The 16,901-nt window shown below is 50.8% G+C and overlaps 1 protein-coding gene across 1 annotated transcript in view; it reads right to left on the bottom strand.

Annotated features, from left to right (window-relative positions):
- The window catches only part of VDR (vitamin D receptor), a 54,902-nt gene extending 41,662 nt beyond the window's left edge, over positions 1 to 13,240 (bottom strand). Inside the window, exon 1 of the mRNA XM_074374970.1 lies at positions 13,137 to 13,240. The gene's annotated coding sequence lies outside the window, so the exon portion shown is untranslated. The remainder of the gene's footprint in view (positions 1 to 13,136) is intronic.
- Positions 13,241 to 16,901: the final 3,661 nt, after the last annotated feature.

The raw sequence follows: 16,901 nt of genomic DNA, 5'->3' as shown, positions 1-16,901 counted from the left end.
AGGGACATGATAGTGCCTGGGTCACAGGGCTGTTGTGGGAACCAAGATCTCTACAAAGAACTCAGCATGGCACCTGCCACACCGTAGCTTTATACATTAGCTCTCATTATTAGAACAGCTTCTGCTGTTAGTACAATCACCGGAGAGTTCAGGGCCCAGAGAGGTGCCATGGAGGGCAGGCAGCCTGCTCTCGGTCCCAAAGGCTCCACTCCAAACCAACATTGCCCCGAAAGCCCCATCTCTGCTGACCTGGGGAAAACTGACCCCCCTCAACTGGCTGTGGCTCCCCAAAATCTGGCTGCTCGAGGTGGGAAGAAATGAATTGTTCTAATCTCTTCCCAACAAGCAGAGAAGCTGAGCTACACATCTGGACTTTCCCTCCACGATGAAGATGCGGCCGTGGCTCCCAAGGTGTACTGATGACTAACCGCTTCTGCCCACCCCCATCCCCTCTCCTTTCACTCTCTCACCTCCTGCGTCTCTCGCCTATCTCCTCTGTCACCCACGGCTTATCATGCATCTGTTCTCCCCATCGTGGGACCTGAAACTCAGCAGCCCCGTGATGCCCTCTGTCTGTCCACAGAGCAGCGGCACTTCCTCACCCTACGCCCACCCACCACTGCGGGCAGCAGAGGACACAGTGCCGGGAAAGGCCGGCAAAGGCCGCGAGGCTGGTGCCGGGAGGTGGCAGGGAGGGCAGCAGCAGGGCGGCCCCTAACCTAGACACTGGGCTGGCCTGCTCAGTGGGCCTGGAATCCTGGATGCCCCCTGCTCTTGGCAGCCCTGGAAAGCCATTCATTTATCCCAGGATAGATCATGAGGCCCATGTCAGAATCCATGAGGGACCCCAGGGTCCTCTGAGATGGGCGGAGCTGGGATAACGTTCTACCAGGCAGCTCCAGTCCCATAAGGAGCCCATTTACCCAAAGGCATCCTCTCTCTCTTCTGTGTTGTTAGTCTTGAATACCAGGAATTTCAAAATATTACAATGGTATTTTGAAACAGAAGACTTTCACACTTTATTCAGATTTCCAGTCCAACCTGAATCAACTTTGAGTGTCGTGAAGGAAGGAGAAATGGGCCTCCTTCCCCATGGCTCCCTGAGCAAGGGCCCCCCAGGTCAGCAAGGCCGCAGGCCTCTTCGGCAGTGCTGGTGCACACCCCTCTCCTCCCGTGGTGGGGGTGCTTCACCCCAGGAATGGTGCCACCAGTAACTGAGCTGGAAGGAAGAGGTAGAGGAGAGAATTCTGGAAAATTCAGCCCAGTGGAACAGGAAAACCTATGTTTGGTGAGAGAAAAGTTCAACAAGGGCAGTTGTGAACAATTCAGCTGCACATCACCAGTCAATCCTCATTTAACACATCCATCTGCCCAGGGTGGCCAGATCTGGTTGCTGGGCACAGGGACGGCTGAGTTAGCACACAGCTGAGTGGTCCCCAAACCTGCCTCCACCAGCTTGCTTGGCTCACTCCCCTCTCCCAGTCAATAAGGTCATTTCCCGGTTGCCAGGAATCCCTCTGAGAGCATCAGACACACACACACACACACACACACACACACACACACACACACACACACACACGATGGTCACAAACAGCTTGCACCATGGACACGTGTGGGAAGTCCCCTGCACGGGTGGGTAACTGCCAGTCCATACTCTGAGTCCAGATGTCCATGCACTCTGTTGGCCAATGTGACCCAAGCTCAGCCTCCCCCGTAGAGCTATCATTGAAGATAACCCTCTTGTTTCCATACTTTGGGCCAAACCATTGGAGGAGTCTTCCCTGGGGCCACAGAGTGGTAGGAAATAGTGGCCTTTGTCTTCCCCACGAACACCCTCCAAACTAAAACACCCCTCTCCCAGCCCTGCCCGTTAGCCATCTTCCTCTTCCTTGTTTTTCCTTTGGTTCTCAGAGGCAAAGATGGAACAGATTTGGTGCACAGAGCAGCATTCAGTGCTGCCTCAGTGCACCAGAGGAATGAAACCGAAGTCTCCAGACCAACAGCCTCTTTCCCTCCCAGCGGTTAGCTGTTTGCACCCTTGGAGCTGCCCACCTGGGCCTCTGCACCAGGTAACAGAATTTCACTCCCTACACTCAACACACCTTCAGGCAGAGGCAAATGTCCCTGGAGAAGGAATCTGATGGATCAGCTCAGAGCTTGCATTGAATGAAAGGAGCTGTGAGGGAAACTCAGTTGGCTGGGCAGGCTCCTCACGGTCAGCTGGAGTGGCCACTAGTCAGGCGGCCCAATGAGTGGCATTCTAAGGAAGGAGGCCAGCACTTGTGGTCATCACGGCCCTGGGGAAGAGAAGGCGTCCCTCCACCTACCACTTCCCCTTTGCTCCCATACCCCTCACTCTTCCCAGAACTGCCCCCGGCCTGAAAAATAACTCTGCAGCCAGGCTCTTCATCAGCCAGGATTGAAGTTTAACAGAGACAAAAATAATTCTCCAGAGTGAGCTATTTTCTGCCCAACTTTGGAAACAATAGCTCAGGGAGACAGGCAGCAGGGGTAGGCATGGAGAGGAGGCTGGCGGCGGGCCACCCATTGGTTTAGGGCCTTCCTCATGCCCTCGCCACACTCCCCCTGGGGCACCGTTTCCAGGGAGGTGGAGACCTTAGTCAGGGGTTCGGGACTCACCCACCCCCACCTGTGGACATCAGGTGACGAGTGAGGGAGACAGGTGACGGGAGGCCTGGGGGAGCCAGGGGCTCCTTGCATACCAGGCTTCAATCCCTCATGGCTACCGCTCTCTTGCGGAGTGGAAGGAAAAGAATTAAACACCGCTACTTCACCAAGTCTCAAAAAAGGGACGCTACACCCATTTGCCTGTCTCACAGGATTGTTGCATCAGCTAAGATAAGATTTTAAAAGTGTGTTATAAAAATTGTTATGCTCCGTAACAATGTTAGTTATTAGTTTACTATTATTCTTCCAGATATTTCTCAGATATTTAAGAGGGGGAGGAGGACAACATTCAGGTATTAAAGTGAAAAAGTAGAAGGCTGTCATGAGAAAATATTTTGAAGTATTACATGGAGCACGAGCCTCTCTCCAGTGCCATGAGGTCCTCATAGCCTGGGAGAGCCCACAGTGCAAAGAGTTTCATATCTGGCTTGATAAGCATCATTCATTCTGAATGGAGCCCAATCCAAAAATGCCACTTTTTTTTTTTTTTTTTGCTTAGAGACCCTTTCTTTGACTATTAATTTCCTTTTGATTTCTCTCCACAGAACTTTCCTTCTAATGTCTATGGAAAAATATCTGACTGGGAAGACAGAGTAGGGGAAGAAGAAGGGCGGAGGAAGGATGGTGGGAGGGAAAGCGGGAGGGAGAGGGTTAAGAGGAAAAGGGAGGATTCATTCTTGGACCATCACCAGATGGAAAGATTTCATTAGAACTCTCCAAAAGAAGCACTCCACATTATAAAGGATTATCACGCTCCGGGAGGGGTACCCTTGAAGAGCGATCATTCATGCCTTTGATGAGGAATTCTGTATAAACTAGGGCTTTCCTGGCCCCACTGGAGGCAACAGTCATCGGTTAAAGAAACTACCAGAGGACACATGGGAGGCCTGCAGGCTAAACTGGACCACAGATGAGTTCTGTTTGTGACTCCCACCCCTCCTCTGCCCCACCATCACCACCAAGGATTATACATTTTTAAATTAGTTGTCACTGCTTTTAAAAAAAAAGAGATTTCACTTTTGAAAAAAAATCTGGATGCCCAGCTCTCTACAAAAAATACTGGATAATCTGGCTACACTGTGCTGTTGTTCCTGTGGCCAGCTTGCTGGCCTGAGGCGGGGATGCCGCTCCCCCCAAGCTTGTGCCCTCCGGTCCAACCCACCAGGGTCTGCACTCACTGTTACCCTCCAGCCCTTGTCCTCGGAACCAGCCTCAGTGACAGTGGAGCTCAGTGGTCAGGGGGACAGTTAAGAGAAGAGACTCTGAGGGGAAGGGTATAGCTCAGTGGTCGAATGCATGCTTAGCATGTGCAAGGTCCTGGGTTCAATCCCCTGTACCTCCAAAAAAGTAATAAAATAAATAAACTTAATTACCCCCCTTCCCCACCAAAAGAGTATCTCATTCATCTGGGAGGATTAAACGAGATAATGCATGTAAAATGCTCAGTACAGCGCCCGACACACAGTCCCCGCTCAGTAAGTGTTAGTGCTTGTTATTTGCACAATTGGTTCAATAACTCGGAGAATTCATCTGAGTTGCAGCCCAGCTTTTAAAGGATGTTTTAGTCATATGAAGCAATTGCCCTTCAACACCTTTCTAGCTTAGGGGACCTGGTCTACCTACCAACATATTTCCAACCAGTAGACATCTCTTGAGTGTATCTGTGATGAGTTAGGTGTTGTGTGGTGTGGTGACACCTCAGAGATGAAAGTCACACCTGTTCTCAAGGGCACACACCACAGCAGGGGAAATGAACAATTGAACAGTCACGGCTCTGTCGGTAGAGCTGAGCATAAAGCTCTCCCCTCCCAGCCCCGCCCAACCACTGGGGAGCTTGGCATTCAAGGAGGAACCAGGGTGCGTCTGACTCTCCTTCTTGTCTCCAAGTATTTCCAGAGCCACACTAAGAGACACTGCAGGGAATTAACATGCACGAGGAATATTTCTCGGGCTGCATACCAGAGTGCTCCCACTGCACCCAGGTTAACATAATTCCATTTCAACAAAGCCATTCAGATCTTAGATGGTGTTCATTATAATGGAATTTAACCTGAGGCAGCCCATCCCCCACGTCTTAACATCATGGCAACCGAGAAGTTGGCAGCGCTTGCCATATAGGCTGGGCAGAAGTAACTTCCCGCCTCTGGCAGAAGTCCGGAAATTCAGAGCCTTTTGGAACAAAGAACTCTGCCCCGAAGGTGTTTTCCAGCATCATCCCGGCCAGCCTGGAACTGTCCCATTCACTCTCCACTGGCACCACCTGCAGCCTCTTTTCCAGCCCTCCTCAGACAGAACGGGGAGGGGAGAAGACCGGGCTGAGCGACAGGGACACTGTGTGGGAAAGGTAGTGAGTAGGTGCAGAAGGACCATACATTTGGTCTTTGAAAGACCTGAATTTAAGTTCTGGCTCTGACTTGGGAGCTCGATGGCTTTGGGGAAGAAATTTAGCCTTTTAACTTCTTTGAACTTCAGTTTCTTTCCTCTTCTGTAATGAGGGGATAATAATATTTCCTACTTCATAGGATTATTGAGAAGCATATAGGAGAAGACGTATGAATAACATTTAACTCAGTGCCTGGAATGTATTAAGTGACAATAACCAGTTGGTTTATTATGACTGTCAGCTATTATATGATATGTTAGCCCCAGAAGGGTCAAAGGTTGGTATACAGAGACACGGGGGTAGAGTTGGGGGTTGGGGGAAACTGAAGGATAGGTGGGGCCCTGCTGCTGAGCCCAGCATGGGCCTGGTGGCCAAGAGAGGCTCCAGGCAGAGGCGCTCACCTACCCTCGGAGCTGACAGGCACAGACTAGATGGGTAATTACAGGATTGTGGGCTGGGGTGGCCCATGCAACTGCCCAGCCAGCCACATTCTTTTGTCCCGTGGGTGGCTGGGTGAGTGGGCAGCTGGCTGTTTATGTGGCTGTTTATGTGGCCAGGGCTCTGAGTACATCAAACACCTTTTAAATCAGCACCCCCAGGCAGAATGTTCAACCCTGGGAAGGGGAGGGGACTCTCTGTGGGACATTCTGCTCCTTTCCACCCAGCACCCACTGTTCTCTTCACTTCACCTTCCAACCACCCTCTGCTTCTTCAGTCAAACAAGTCAGAGGGTCAAAGATCAAGGACAGACTTGGAACAGCTGGACAGTGGAGACAATTAACTTCAGTTCAACTCACCTGGAGCCTTTAAACGATCAAGATGCCCCGGACAGAAGTAAATCCCATCACTCTTCCCAGCCCTATGTGCTTCCATTAGCTAGCACACACATGACTCTGATACTTCCACGTCTTGTTCTTGAAATTAATGCTCAGGGAAAATATACCTTCCTCCCAACCCACTTGGAAAAAATGCAATTCCATAAGATATGAATTGAGTGCCTGTTACATGCTCAGCCCTGACATCAGCCTCTTGGTTGAACTGGACAGAACGCCAAGTGTTGGGGAGGATGGGATTCCCTCACCCACTATTGGTGGAAGCCCAAGGACGAAGGGTTTCAACTGCACCCGAGGACCCTACCCAGGGCTCTCAGAGTCAGGCTGTGGCATTTATGGGGCCATCGGGGCACAACACATCAGACAGGCACACGCAGAGCCAGACACCAGGTTCTTCGGTTCTTACAGTTGAAAGAGACTTTAGAATCTCATCTAGTACAACTTTTTCATTCTAGAAATGAAGTCTACACCAAGTGTTGAAAAGGACGGGGAAGAATGGGAACTTTTACCCAATTGTAGGCGTGTTTTTGGTACAACCACTGTGGAAAACAGTTTGGCATTGTAGGGTAATGCCAAACATGGAATTCCAAGTGACCCAAGACTTCCATTCCTAGGGATGTACCCCAGAGAAATGCCCACACACCCCCCAGGAGATCAGCACAACATCTTCCTAGCAGTATTATCACAACAGCCCCAAACTGGAAACAGCGCAAATGTTCATCAACACGAGGAAGGATGTACCAACGGTGGCATATTCTTATGGACTACGACACTGCAGTGAAAACGAATCAACTCCAGCTGTGTGCTTCAACACAGATGAAGCTCAGAAACATGATGCTGAGTGAAAAAAGTGCATCAAAGGGAACATGCTTGTATGTAAACTAAGACACATAAAACTAAATCATATATTGTTTTGTAAAACATACAGAGATGATAACTTACCCCCAAAAAGCAAGGAAATTAGTTCTAAAATTCATAATATTCCTTACAGTGAGGTGGAGAGTGAGGAGGGAGATGCAAATAGGAAGAGGAAAGGGGGCTTTTAAGGTTCTGTAAATGTTCCACTCCGAACTTAGGTGGAGGGTACAGGATTTTATATTATTGTATACTCTTCTGTGTATGATCAATTTCACAGTATAAAAAGTAAACAAAAAGGATTTAAGAATCTGAGTCCTAGAGAAGCCAAGCAACTTTTCTGAGCTCATCAGCTAACAAAGGACCGAAAAAGAAACCAACTTACTGAGTCTGAGTTTAGCCGGGCACCAAGAGAGCCATTCCTAGATTCTAAAGGGACCTCTCACAATGATGATTTTCTGGTCTAAGAGATTTGAAAACAATTGCAAGAGGTTTTGTTTTGTTTTGTTTTGTTTTGTTTTTTCACCATTAAATTCCCAGTGTCTTGAATAGATCCTGGCACACAGTAGGTCCTCAGCACACATCTACCCAATGACTGTCTGCACGCATTTTCCAGTGCCTACTTCGTGCCTGGCGCTTGACTTGTATCATCCCTAATCCTCACACAACTCTGCAAGGGAGTGATTCTTATCCCAGTTTATGGATTAGGAAACTGAGATTCAAAGAGATTAAGAAACACGTCCAAGGTCACGAACCAGAAAGTGTCAGAGCCAGGATCTGAACCCAAGTGTGTCTCACTCAACCCCCGGTGTTTCTCTCATTCCACCAGGCTGCTTGCCCAGCTTCTAATGGCAGTACCTACAATTTCAGTCGTATACCAAGGCACCTGGGGAACTGTAGCCCAGGGGTAGCTGAGCACTTTCTCCTCCTTCTACCTCTGTCTCCAGGCACCCGGCCCAGCACCGGCAAGCTGTGGAGAGCTGTGAACATGGGATAACTTCACGGTCTAGGGCAGGTTGCTGCAGCTCTTGAAACCTTGGTTTCCCACCTCCTTGCTGGAGAGAATGATAGTGACCTACTGCAAAGAGAAGCTGGGAAAATTAAAGGAGACAAGTGGTCCGCACAGAGCCTGGCCGAGGCTGCCAGATGAGGCTGGGACCACTTCTCCTTTCAGGTGGGTGAGTTCAGGAGTGTTTCTTAAGGGGTAGCCAGGAAGGGAAAAGGTAAGCAAGGTGAGAATAGCGCCCAGTCAGCCAATGGGACCCGACCTGTTCTTCCTTGGTGCCCGTAGCACATAGAAGGTCATCAATAAAGCGGGTTATTTGAATTGAAAGAGTGATGCCTATTTGCCACCCAGGTCATCCAAGCCTTACTTGATCCCTGCCATCTCTCTGCACAGAGCTCCCTCTCTCGAGTTCTTGTCTGATGTCTTTACCTGAGTAAGGTACCCAAAACTGCCGGAGGGGCCCCGAGGCCTCTCCTTCTGAGAGGTCACTGTCCCCAGAGTAACCCTTGGACAAACTGAACTTGCTCCCAGGACAGCTTGTTCAAACTGGTTGGCAAATCTAAGCCTGCTGCTGGGGAACATTTATGCAGACCCTGATTATGTGCGAGGCAGGCCCTGAGTGCCTGTGTCCAGAGGCCAGAGGTGGCACGGTGCCCAGAAGTTCAGACAGACCCAGCGTGGGTCCTGACTCTCCCACTCACCAGCCGTGCCACCCTGGCACATCGCTCGACCTCACTGAGCCTCAGTTTCCCATTTGTAAAAGGAACGTGGAGGTGGTTCCTACCTCGCAGGCTGTGGCATGCCTGGGAGGCCGTGCACGCGGTTCATGGGGCACAGTGCCTGGTACCACTGAGCGAGTGCTCAGTGAGTAGCTGTTCCTGGAGCTACAACTCCAGTGCCAACAGGTGGCACACATTGGATGTGTCACCAGCAGAGCCTTGGGCCTCGTGGGTGCCCCACAGTGCCTGGAATGTCACACCTTGCCTAATCCCTGAAAGCTTAAACCTGTTGTCAGAAGGCCAGTGAGAGGCAGCAGCGCCCCAGGAACTGGCTGCTGGGTCCTGCCCAAACTCCAGGTTCTCGCTGGTGCAGCAGCCCACACCCTGCTCAGGACCAGGACTGTCCCCTGCTCAGAATGGGGACTTTGTGTGGCATCTGGTTCTGGGAACACTGCTTGGTCTATTCCTTGGTATGGGACCTGCCAAGCAGGTTTGCAAAAGCATGACACACACTCAGACTCCCCGAATGTCTGCTGTTTCTGCCCCTGGCTCCTGCCGTCTACCTACCTCACTGCCACCTCTGTCACCCCTGCCACCCCGGGCGGTCTCTCCTCGCCCCTCCCTACAAGTCGCTTCAAAGGGTGGGACTTCCCAAGAGGTCTTCACCTGCCCTTTTCATTTGTTGGTGATGAGAGTGATTTCCTTCCTGCCAGAGTAGACAGTCATGACACAGTCATCAAGGAGGCTCCGCCCCCTCGTCTGAGGTCATAGTCACTCTTGTGCTGGACCTCTGGGGACTCTCCAGGGAACCCACCCTGAGCATCTGGACCATAAGGACCAGGGACTCAGAAGGGAAGGGAGTTTCTCTTCCACATGTCACCACAGCAGGATACAGTCACCACCACCAATGCCCAGAGTCTGGGTTGAGCAAGATCAGTCTATCCTTACTCTGGACTATTTCCCCAATCAACAGACAGGCCAAGAGTCAAACTCCAGTGTCCAGGGGAACTGCCTCCCTCTCCTGCGACACAGCTTCTCTCAGCTCTGACCTCCACTTTGCCTACCATTTCTCTGGAACCTGATTACAAGTCACCTGTGCCCTTTATCCACACGGGTGAGGTTGGACTTCCCCACCCTTCCTGGCTGTTTACCTCCTTTAATGCTGAGCTGTCCTGTAGGATGGTGTGGCCCCCAGAGGTCTGGTAAGCTGGATGGACAGAACGGAGAGGCTGCAGATTTGGGGGAAGAGGAAAGAGGAAGCACAAGGCTGAGCATTGGCTCCAGTATAAATCCCAGTTCCCCCAGGGGCACCTGAAGGGGAGTTGGCAGGCTTCCTGTCCCTGTTTGAGGTAGGGGTGGGGCAGGAGAACCAAAGGTGAGGCCAGTCACAAGTCAAGGGTAAAGGGAAGTCACGGGAAAGAGGAAGAGAATGAGCAGGAGGCTGTACTGGGAGAGGGTGGCAGAGGGCAGGGCTGCCCTCAGGGAGTGACTGGAATTGGCGACAAGACCACAGGGTAGGCTGGGGTGTTGGGACTGCCCTCAAAAGTAAGCCACCTCCACCTTCCCCTCATCATTAAGCACCACCCCCATCTCCTCCTCATTAAACCCACTCCCACCCATCGTCCCCTCATCACTGTGACCTCCGCTGGGTCTGGAGGGGCATGCACCAGAACGCCTCTGTATTCTGGTTTGCCCTGAGCAGTTTTGGTTTATGTTGTTTACGATCGTCCTGACATAACTATTAATCTCACCCCTTTCACTCTCGAAAGTCTCCCAGTTTGGGCAGTAAATGATACAGGTCACTCTCTCTAGCACATCCAAGAGGGAGCTGAGACAAGAGAGGATCAATGGGGAATTGGAGCAAAGCATAACTAGAAGCAAGACTCTCGTGGTCCAGAGTGACAGCCAGGCTGGCCTCTGCCCAGCTGGATCCCCTCCGAAGTGAACAGTGGTGGAGGGAGAGCCCGAGAAACACAACCCTTCCTAGGCTCAGACCGTCTGGTGGTGGTGGTGGGGGTCTGGGCTGGTGGGCTCTGCTCCCTGTCTTCCCTCAGAGGGCCTCCTACCATGCCAAGCACACAAGAGGCTCTTAAGCAAAATCTTATTATTTCCTTACTTCTCTTTACCTGCAACCAAAACAGACTTAAGCAGTGATGAACGGAAAGCTGCAGTCCTAGAACTCATGCTATCCAGCAACACACTGGGACACCATCCCAGCTCAGACTCCAGTGCTCCTGACTCCGGCTCTCTGGCCCCTGGAACCTGCCTGCTGGACATAGGCAACTGCAGGTCTCTCACAGAGGTTCCAGAGGCAGGTCTCAGCCAGGATGGTCTCTGCTGCCTCCCTGGAGGGAGAAGGGTATAGCTCAGTGGTGGAGTGCATGCTTAGCATGCGTGAGGTACTGGGTTCGATCCCCAGGACCTCTATCAAAGGAAAAAAAAAAGTCTGCTGCCTCCCTGAGAAGTGGGGTGAAGAAATGGACACCTGCAAGTCCTTCTCCTGTCTTGGGTAACCATTTGGTCTGGCCCACCAAGCCATAGCCCTCCCTGCAAAGGTGGAAGACACTGGGTTTGGACACCAGCTACTTGTTCTGGGAATGGAGGGTGGGGGTCCAAGAGGTCCTCTTAGTGCTTCCTCTGGGACTTAGTCCCCAAAGGAGGTCAGGGAAAGAAGACTGAGAAACCATAAACACAAGTAACCAGGGTACCTTAAACAGCAGAAGATCTTTCACAATATTTACACAAATAAAGTGTGATGGCCTTGACTGAAGAGCTGTGAAGGGTCAGGAAAGCTTCCAGGAAAGCTTCCTAGCCCTCTTCTTTCCCTTCTTCCTCATCCCACTCTTCTCTTTTCTTATTCTCTTCCTTCCTTTCTTATCCATTACCCTGGAAAGGGTCCAAGTCAGGGCTAATGAGGGACAGCCAAACTGAAGCCATGGGACCCAGCCAGAGCTCAGACTGTGAATTCCCCAGTTTTCTGCAGTTTGAGTCAGCCCCATAGACTGGTTGTGGATTCTCTAATGTGTCCAGAGAGGCCGCTAAGCAGGGGGCAATGAGCTCTGGGGCCCCTATTTCTGCTCAAGGATCTGAAGACCCCCCCTCCCTCCAAAAAAGCCAGAGAGACATTTGCAGTCTTATTACCTCCTGGTCTGGCTGTATACAAGCCTGACACTATTCAAGAAGGACTCACACTTCCTTCCAGCACTTGGACAGGGAAGGGATAAGGAAGGTCCCGCAATATACAACAGTCCTGGTTCATAGAATTGAGACTCCAGTGTCCAGATAATCTACTTCCACCTCAGCAAATCACCCCTACTTCCTAGCCTGACAAAACCTTTGTCAACACCATGGCTTCCCTTGTCCCAGAATCTTTTCTGATTTCTTGTACATATCCACCTCACCAACAGAGATGAGTAGCTGACAAGATCACTAGGCAGAAATGGAATGAGAGGCTGGAAAAGTCTGCTGTGCTGGATATACCTCCTGATCCTAGGAGAACAAGAGATGTGGATTTGCCACAAAGCCACAATCCTTTCACAGGCAATCGTTCTGGAATCATACCATAGCCATGCCATAATCATAGCTGTGTTCAGTGTCCCCTTCAGGAGTGGCTACCACCAGCCATGAGGGAGTCAGCCTTCCAGCAGGGAGTTGGAGCAGAGCTGAACTCTGCCCAGGAGAGCTTTTGCAATGTTCAGAAAATGCCTGCCCAAATGCTTGCCTGGGCCCTGGCCCCTCTGGCTGCAACTGAGCCCAGACAGGAGGCTGACTCACTCACCGCACAGAGAAGGAGGAAGAGGAGGAAGAGAAGGAGGAGGAGATGCGGGAAGGGCCTGGGGTCGGAGACCCAGGACTCCCCCGGCTCAGGCAGCCTGGATCTCAGCGGTCTATGGCGGGAAGTGGGCAGTGTCCACTGCCCCCTGGAGACTATGTGCTGGTCCCTCTTAGGTACTTACCCTGAAATTCTTCTCACCCACCACCCACAGATGTGGGGCTCCTCACTCCCCAAACAGAAACTACTCCCTGAGCTCCCTCCTCAATTAGATACTTGTCCCTGAGTTCCTCTGGACATCTACGGACAGGCTGTCCTGAAAAAATAAGTCCAGTGCACTAGAGTCAACCAGGTCTAAAATAATTGGTGGTTCAAAAAAAAAAATCAGGAAAAGAAAAACTCTACTTAAAAGATCCAACTTCACCATCACAGGTGAACATACGTGGGCCTCACAAGAAAACAAGGCTACACACACTCCACCCCCAGAAGACCTCAGCACCGTCGACAACCAATCTCTTCCTTTCTTATTCCTCCAGTCCATGCCAAGGCGCCCTGACGGAGGAAGGAAACAAATGTTTCTTGTTGGCCAAGTGCTGAGCACTGTGCTGGAAGAGCATTTCTGCGATAGGCTGCCTGAGTACCGAGGAGGCCGGTGCTCCCTTCCCCAGCCTGGCAAGAACTTTGGCTCTTTCTCAGAACTCAGTGTCCCTTCAGTGCCCCAGCCTCACGGCACGACAGCCCAGATCTCAGTCGCCAAGTTTGCCCAGACGCTAGAGCTTGCACCCGGACACTCAGGTCCGAGACCCCCCGACGCTCCCATCCAGGTCCTAATTCTGATCCTGGGACTCCCCTCTCCCCTCCGCTCCCGAGTCCGCACCTGGTCCGGCGGGTGGGCACGCTGCTCCGCGGTCCCGGCGCCTGGGGCTCCGCGTCTGCCTTTTGACAAGTAGAGACAGCCCAGCACCTGGCCCTGCCCCTGACAAGGCCCCGCCCCGGCCTGGCCCCGCCCACAGGTCCCGTCCTCGCCTGCCAAGAGCTCCAACTGCACAGCAACCATCTTGACTTGGAATCAAACACCGCACCGTTGCCTGGGAGACTCTGCCCGGGGTAGTCCTCCACGACTGGCGTCTGCAGGGCGGGGCAAGCTCTGCCCTCGGTGCGTGAGAGGTTTCGCTGGTTATGTGTGTGTAGATTCACGGTTCTGCCTGCGATAATCCGTGATGCATCCCCTCTCCCCTCGCTGGCGTGGTTCTACCCAGCCCGCTGCGAATGCCTCTTCCAGGTGCGTCACCCCCACCTGGGCTGACCCTGCCAGGACTTCTCCGTGGTCTGCGGGGCTCTGGGGAGCGCCTGCCGCGGGCAGCAACGGTTCTCTCGGCGCACTGGGGAAATCCTGGGCGCCAACTGCGGTCGTGTTACTCCCGCAGAGTGTCGGGGAGCTCAGTCTTATCCCAGCGCTAAAACAAAACAGCAAACGAAAACGGGGCCGAAGTGGAGCCTGGAGTTGCATCGTCATCTCCACTCGGTGTCCTCTCGGCCGCGACCACGGCTGACCACGTTTTCAGCCAGTCTCGAACCTCATCCAAGCAAGCTTAGTCTCGGCTTCCCTGGGTTCTGGTCCCCAGTCCCACCCACCCACCCCACCTAACATTGGTGTGAAGAGAAGGAAGCTGGGAAAGAGTCCATCCTGGGACCTGGAATTGTAGGGGGACGCGGAAAGTCCGCCATGGAAAATCTTTGCTAGGAATTATTCCGTTTCCTCGGCTTTGTGCTAGGCACGGCTCTTGGTGCGAGAGGAGAGCCGAGAAAGACGTAGTTCCTTCCTTAGAGCTCACCGTCCGGTGGGAGAATGAATAAATGAATAGTACTTACAATGTAATGTTCTATAATAGAGATACCCGCGAAATCATCCAGCAGGGAAGATACTGCTATTCATCTTCTACAGAGGAGGAAACCATGGCTCAGAGGGACAAGTTGAATAGGTGGGAAATTGAGGTAGAGGAAAGTTAACTGATTCGCCCAACATCACACAGCTATTCAGTGAAGGACAGTACTAGAGCTCAGCAAGTCCGCTGCTGCAATAGCGTCTGCCCCATTTCTGAAACAGCCCCTCTTAAACTCTCAATAATTGAATCAAGAGAAATGGACTAAAGCTAAACGGAAAAAAAAGAACCTTTAAACAGTGATGTTTGTTAAGCACTGAAACAGTTCATTAAGGGAGTATTATGGACACTTTCTCTCTGGAAAAGTTTAAAAAAGTAGAAGAGACAGGTATTGTTTGATCTTGGGGATGGACTATCTTGAGAAACAATGAAAGGAAATGCCCCCTTAGGAGGTCCTGCCAGTCTGATGGATGAATTCTCTGCTTGTAATGAAAGTAAAAGAATCTCCTTGTCCAAAGCATCATGGGAAAGCTAGCAGTGATTCTCACGAGAAAGAAAGTATAAGGGGAAATCTCTAACGAGCAACACCCTGGGACATCCTCAGGAAGTTTCATGAGCCTCTGGAAAAGGTTGCTCACTCAGAAGTTAGCTTTGTAGTGCTTACTTGGCCAGACAGGTGAACCTTGGATCTTAAAAATAGACCTTATCAAATAGTGGAAGAAGATGAGTACTAAGTATTCCATAGTAATTGACAGTATCTTTTCACAGATCTTCCTTTGATCTCCATCATGACCTTCTGAGTCAGGGAGACTAGAAAACACTCCCCATTGTACAACTCATGTGTATAGTTGCCAAAGCTCTTTGAACTGGGGAGTGACAGAGCCACTGGAACCCACATCTTCTCTCTGCACTTTCCACTGTTCCATGCTGCCTCTTTAAAAAAAAAAAAAATATATATATATATATATATATATGTAGGCTTTTTACCTGTTGGACCACAACCTAGATAACCCAGTCTTGGAGAACTTTGAGGTTCTGGGTTTGGCAGATTTGCAGGATTATAGATGTGATCGCAGTCCCCAGCACATGCCTTCACCAGCCCCATCACTGTATTCCTAATTTCTTTTCGTCTTTCCCCAATACCTGAACTGCTCTTTCTCTTCTGTCTCTCCAGACCTTGTCCTCTTCCAGGCTGCTCTCCAGGTAAAAATGTGCCCTTTGAGCTCTCTCCAGAGCACTCCCATCTAACTGTTTGCTTTTCCCTTATTTAGGGCCCTTTTTTCTCCTTAAATATTTTATGGTTCTGGGCATGGTGGGAATGAAGGGGAGACTCTCATTCAGCAAACTCCCAAAGAACATCTGAGAGACACAGAGTTATGGGTTCACAGAGACAGAAGCCAACAGGCCATCTCAGTTAGGTCTCTTATTTCAGAGATTAAAAAAAATTAGTCCAGAAAAGTGAATTTATTTATCTTTTCTAAGTCATATTAGGGCCATTCTCTCTGTTATGTTCTACGGTGAAAACAGAATGAATAAATGGAAGAAGCTGTAAGCAATGATAACAATCCAAACAAAAGGGTCTTCCCAGGACAGTATCAAATTTTTAGCTGCAACCCTTGGTAACAAATAATTTATTTTATCATGATCTAGTATACCCATGCAGCTATATGCTTTATATAACAAGAGCTGCCCTGCAATGTTTTCTATTATTTTCCCCTTCCCTCCTTCCTTCCTTTCATCTTTCTGCCTTTCTTTCTTTCTTGGATCCGCCAAATTGATTTCATAGTCCACAGTGGGTTGTGACCCAAAGTGGAAAAGTCCCTCTTATTATGAGATCCCTTCATTCAGAATCTACAACATGAGATTCACAGAAAGGCCTTTGAGAACCCAGCCTGGGCTACACAGAGCCCCCCAAAACCCCATGGGGGCTACAAGGTTTTGGAGGATTCTACCTTCAGGGCCACATTGTCAGGGTTAGGTCACGGAGGCAGCATGAATCCACCCAACATTTGCTTCTGTGGCCTTACCTCAGCTGTTAGCCTGCCATGTTTCTGCATTTTCCAGTTTGGAGGGGTTCTTGTGGGAGGGAGACTTTCAGTCCCAGGAAGCTTTATGGCATCTCAGAAATCGTGACTTCCCCAGAACAAGATAGCTGTGGGGCAGTTGTGTGCAAGGCCATGAGCAGTGAGTATCCAGAGACTCGGCCTGCCCTGGAAAGAGTAGGGCACCATCGTTTATTCAGTCCAAATCCATCTGGCTCCAGGGCTCCATTCCCAGAAGCCCAGCTCATGTCTCCATCCTTGGGGCTTTTGGCACTTATCTCTCCCATCTGCTCCCACATCCTTGGGTCCTAGCCTGCCAGCCTGCTGGCCCACACACAGTGTCTGCTGGTATGGAAAAGCAGAGCCTAGGGGTTGGACGAAGGAAGGGGTAGACTCCCACCTGCATCTCCAAGTAGAGGCAGCTCAAGAGCTCTCCCAGGCTCCCAGGTATTTGCTGGGCTCCCAGCCAAACCCTGGCAGATGATGATGACTCTTCAGGCCCCAACCCCAACCATAGAGACCAGTGAAATAAACTAGAGGCTTGGGGTCCTTTCCCATCCACAGTGGCCTGTGGCTGTAAGTTTTACAACAACTATGATCTCTCCAGTAGAAGATGGAGTGACCCTATCCTCTAGTCCTTGGAGAATTCTTATTTTGCTCCTCTAGGGAGGAGTATCTTGTAGGGGAGCCTAGTGAGGGGTAAGGGAGATGCTCTGT

The sequence above is a fragment of the Camelus bactrianus genome, chromosome 12 (assembly GCF_048773025.1).
Source record: "Camelus bactrianus isolate YW-2024 breed Bactrian camel chromosome 12, ASM4877302v1, whole genome shotgun sequence".
NCBI lineage: Eukaryota > Metazoa > Chordata > Mammalia > Artiodactyla > Camelidae > Camelus > Camelus bactrianus.
The sequence above is the reverse complement of the archived record's forward strand: the minus strand, read 5'-3'. Positions and strand labels throughout refer to the sequence as shown.